The following is a 4988-nucleotide window of genomic DNA, read 5'->3' as shown; positions in this document are numbered from 1 at the left end:
GTGAAGGGGTGCCTGAGTGTCAGGTGCCCTTGTAGCAGCCTGGACGTTTCCAGTGCTTTGTTTCTCTCTTTTTACTCATTAAAGTTTATGCTGCATTGTAACTTGAGTTTTCCTTGTGTTCCTTCACTCCTGGGATTTCCAGCCAAGATGTACAGTGGGAAATGGGATAACCTAGAGCAGGAGAGATTGGGTGGGTTAGGGCCAATGTTTAATCTGCCTTGTGCCTGGAGGAGCTGAGTACCTCAGGTCTATGGTCATTGGAATAGAGATTGAATGGTGGGGGGTTTCATGACATGATATGAACACAAAAAGGGTGGCCAGAAGCTCCCCTAATGGACACATGAACAACAAGCAAGCTTGGATACTGTCGCTGGTTGATGAGGCAAGGCACTGACCTGCTGCAAGACATTTCTGTGCAGTCCAACACCCACCTGTACAAGGCTCTGGTTCCATGTTACCACCCACAATTGATCTTTGCCCTTCCTTTCTCAAAACCTTCTTGGAAGTCCTGGATGTGGAGGGAGTGCCAAAGGGACTGAAATGAGAGGTGTCAGCCAGAGCAACTATACAAAGGGAGGTGTGAGCCCTCTGCTAGATTTTGGCAAAGCTGGAATAGGTCGAGCATCGATGTGTAGTTGATAGATATGCACACACAGGGCTCATCATCCCTCATCAGAAAGAGATGGGCAGTGCTGGTGATATGTGCTGGAAACTCCGTGCAGGGCTAGAATCACAGAATCCCAAGGGTTGGAAAGGACCTCAAAAGATCATCTAGTCCAACCCCCCTGCAAGAGCAGGGTAACCTAGAGTAAATCACACAGGAACTTGTCCAGGCGGGCCTTGAATATCTCCAACGTAGGAGACTCCAGAACCCCCCTGGGCAACCTGTTCCAGTGCTCTGTCACTCTCACAGTAAAGAAGTTTTTCCTGATGTTCACATGGAACCTCCTATGCTCCAGTTTACACCCATTGCCCCTTGTCCTGTCACTGGGCATCACTGAAAAAAGCCTAGCTCCATCATCCTGACACTCACCCTTTACATATTTGTAAACATTGATGAGGTCACCCCTCGGTCTCCTCTTCTCCAAGCTGAAGAGACCCAGCTCCCTCAGCCTCTCCTCATAAGGGAGATGTTCCACTCCCTTAATCATCTTTGTGGCTCTGCGCTGGACTCTTTCAAGCAATTCCCTGTCCTTCTTGAAATGAGGGGCCCAGAACTGGACACAATATTCCAGATGTGGCCTCACCAAGGCAGAATAGAGGGTCAGGAGAACCTCTCTTGACCTACTAACCACCCCCTTTCTAACACACCCTAGGATGCCATTGGCCTTTTCGGCCACAAGAGCACATTGCTGGCTCATGGTCATCCTCCTATCCACCAGGACCCCCAGGTCCCTTTCCCCTTCACTACTTTCCAGCAGGTCAACCCCCAACCTGTACTGGTACATGGGGTTGTTCTTCCCCAGATGCAAGACTCTACACTTGCCCTTGTTGAATTCCATCAAATTTCTCCCCGCCCAACTCTCCAGCCTGTCCAGGTCTCGCTGAATGGCAGCACAGCCTTCTGGTGTGTCAGCCACTCCTCCCAGTTTAGTATCATCAGCAAACTTGCTGAGGGTACACTCAGTTCCTTCATCCAGGTTGTTGATGAAAATATTAAACAACGCTGGTCCTAGCACTGACCCCTGAGGTACTCCACTAGTCACAGACCTCCAGCTAGATTCTGCCCCACTGACCACAACACTCTGCCTTCTTCCCTTCAACCAGCTCTTGATCCACCTCACTACCCGATCATCAAGCCCAGACTTCCTTAGCTTATCTATGAGGATGCTGTGGGAGACAGTATCAAATGCCCTATTGAAATCAAGAAAAACCACATCTACTGCTCTACCATCATCCATCCACCTAGTTACTTCCTCATAGAATGAAGCTGGAAAAGCATTTTTGCACCCCCTAAAGCAGTCTTGTGCTGGACAAAATAAGGTGTTGCAGAGTTTATCTGTCACTGTACTGTGTAGGGAAGTGATACTGGCACAGTTGTGCCGCAAATCTTTTAGAAAGCCCACTCAGCCCCTGAGCAAGCTGCGCTTATGGAGGTCCCAAGCAGTGATCATTTTGTTTCTCCAATCATACCACAAGCTGGGGAGACTGAAGATGTGGCACTGCATTACCTACCTCGGTTCTAAGTCCTTCCATCACAGGCAGGCAATACTTTGTGCTCCTGCTCTGGTTGTGTTTCAGGTACAGTAGGAGGCACCTGCTGTGCTGTACTCCTTCGATTGTACTTTCGAAGAAACATAGACCTTGCTAGCAGCTGAGCAGGGTTGTGTGTCCTGTGAAAATCCTGCCATGTATTTGGTCATGCCTGGTCTGCAGCCGTCTGTGTGGTTAAAGCAGAAGTGGTGGCAATGACACGGGAAAGAAGAAGGATGTGTATCGATTGGCCAGGATATGCCTTGGTCACTTGGGTTCATCCAGCTTTGCCCATGGTCTCTAGCAAAGAGTGTTGGATGGGGAATTGCCCTGGATCTTAAGCATTGGTACTCTGCCATTAAAGGTGGGTGGGGATGAGGGAGAGAAGGAAGATGGCAAAAGAAGCAGAACAATTTCTGCTAATGTCAAAGGGCAGCCTCAGAGAGCATGTCTAAACCCCATAGCAGAGATGCCCTGCCTAGAAAGGTGATGGCTAATAAAGTGGGAGTGAGCACTGAACTAGAGCGGGCAGCTGATGCAGGTTGACCCTTAGGTGTGGACGTCCAGTCTGAAGCCTCGGGGTTATGAGGAGACAGGACCCATGTGTCAGGAAGCACTCTAAAGTGAGGCCCCACAGGGCAAGGGGCTTGTTCACTTGGTGAGGTAGGATACTCCTCATCACTGGCTGCAACATCTACCTGTGCTGACGTGTCATTTCCCCTGGAAACATTTTAGCCTCTAATAGCGTCAGTTGAAAGGAGTCTGTGTGGCTGAATGGGCACGTCATGAACAGGGAAATGAAAAGAGAAGGTTGCAGGGCAGAAATAAACCCCCTAATTTTTTAAATTGTGATGCTCTGCATGTAAGAAGAGCTTGCTGGGAATCATATTCAATGCGCAAAGTGTTCCTCTGGGCCTGGGGCAGTCTTGAGCAGTATATAAGAAAGTCCAGTATGGGTTCTCCCTCATCCACTTCTCTTGCCTTCTCCTTGGTGAACGAGGTAAGTAGCAAGTGTCTTCTATTTGTCTTCTTTGCAATTTTTCTCTTTGTCTTCTGTTCTCAACTGTGTCCTTAACTCAGTTGTGTTTTGTCCCTCACACGCTGCCTGTGCTTTCCCTGCCCTCTCTCCCAGGTCCACCTCCATCCCACAGCCATGTCCTGCTACGATCTGTGCCGTCCCTGCGGGCCAACCCCTCTGGCCAACAGCTGCAACGAGCCCTGTATCAGGCAGTGCCAGGACTCCCGCGTGGTGATCCAGCCCTCTCCCGTGGTGGTGACCCTGCCCGGACCCATCCTCAGCTCCTTCCCCCAGAACACCACCGTGGGATCCTCCACCTCTGCTGCTGTTGGCAGCATCCTGAGTGAGGCAGGAGTGCCCATCAACTCCGGGGGCTTCAGCCTCTCTGGTCTTGGTGGCCGCTACTGTGGCAGAAGGTACCTGCCCTGCTAAGGCCAGACTGGACGTCTCTAGTGAGAGCATGGACCAGGAAACCCAAAGCCAGGCACCGGACAGAGGACATTGCTGCTGGCCAGAGTTCCCAGATGGGTTGAGCATCCTCGCTCCCTCCTGCAAGGGAGGGAGACAAGCAAGTTGCCAGCCTGTGCTGTCTGGAAACACAGCCAGCTGATGTCTTCTTCTTCTCCTGCTTTCTTCTCCACATCATGAGTCCTTGTTGCCTCCTGCTGTCCTGGCCATGAATTCATCCTGTAGTAAACACAGAGGGTTCCTGCTCATCGCCTTCTCCCCATGTGTGTCAGATGAAGATGTGTGTCCTGCTGCTGTGAAGAGGTGCCTGAGTGTCAGGTGCTCTTGTAGCAGCCTGGACATTGTCTCTTCCAGGATGCACTGCTTTGTTTCGCTCTTTTTACTCATTAAAGTTTATGCTGCATTGTAGCTTGAGTCTTCTTGTGTTCCTTCCCTTTTTGGATGCCCAGCCAACCTGTTCAATGGGAAATCACAGAATCACAGAATGATATAGGCTGGAAGCTGCTTTTGGAGGTTGCCTGGTCCAACCTGTTTTTCAATAAGTTCAACCTAGAGCCAATTGCTTTTGGCCCAGATTGATTTTTGTTGCCTTCAAGGATCTAAACTCTTTATCTCCCTGGGCAGCCTGTTCCAGCACTCTGTAACACTTAAAATGAAGAAGTATTTCCTGACATTCAGAGAGAGCTTTTTGTGTTTCATTCTTGCCCCATTGCCTTTGGTCTTTTCAACGGCCTCTCTGAAAAGAGCCCAGTTCCTTCCTCCTTGAACCTTACCTTCAGGTATTTCAACAGATGAATGAGCACCATCCCTGAGAGCCTGCTCTTCCCAGCTCTCAGTTTTTCCTCATATATATGATGCTCCAGTCCCTTAGTCATCTTTTATGTTTAATTTTCATTCATCAAGGACTTTTATTTTACTCCCTTTTGATGTGTCCATGTCTCTCTTACACTGAGGAGCCCAGAACTGTACATGGAACCCCTGGTGTGGCCTCATGAATAGTGAGGGAAGGGGAAGGATCAACTATCTCAACCTGCTCGAAATACTTTGTCTAAAGCAGCCCAGTGTACGATAGTAGTCTGCATTACCAAATGTGATCCCAAACAGGCTGAAAGGATGTGGTGCACTTGCATTCATCTGAGGGTCTGAGTGGGTACCTCACTAAAATAGGCAAATAGAGGGCACTGTCCTTTACATGTGACAAAGCTATCCAAAGACACCACATCCCTCTGTCCTGATCATCTGACTTGTGTCTCTCAGCAAACCTATGCAAAGCCTTCCATGGCTCCAAGATGTGTGACAGATGCCCAAG

The 4988-nt window shown here is 49.5% G+C and overlaps 1 pseudogene; it reads left to right on the top strand.

Annotated features, from left to right (window-relative positions):
• The first annotated feature begins 3085 nt into the window (after positions 1-3085).
• Positions 3086-3643, top strand: LOC136003959 (feather beta keratin-like; annotated as a pseudogene).
• The last annotated feature ends 1345 nt before the right edge of the window (positions 3644-4988 follow it).

This window comes from Lathamus discolor, chromosome 24, assembly GCF_037157495.1.
Source record: "Lathamus discolor isolate bLatDis1 chromosome 24, bLatDis1.hap1, whole genome shotgun sequence".
Classification (NCBI taxonomy): Eukaryota; Metazoa; Chordata; class Aves; order Psittaciformes; family Psittacidae; genus Lathamus; species Lathamus discolor.
This window is presented reverse-complemented; position numbering and strand designations above follow the sequence as displayed.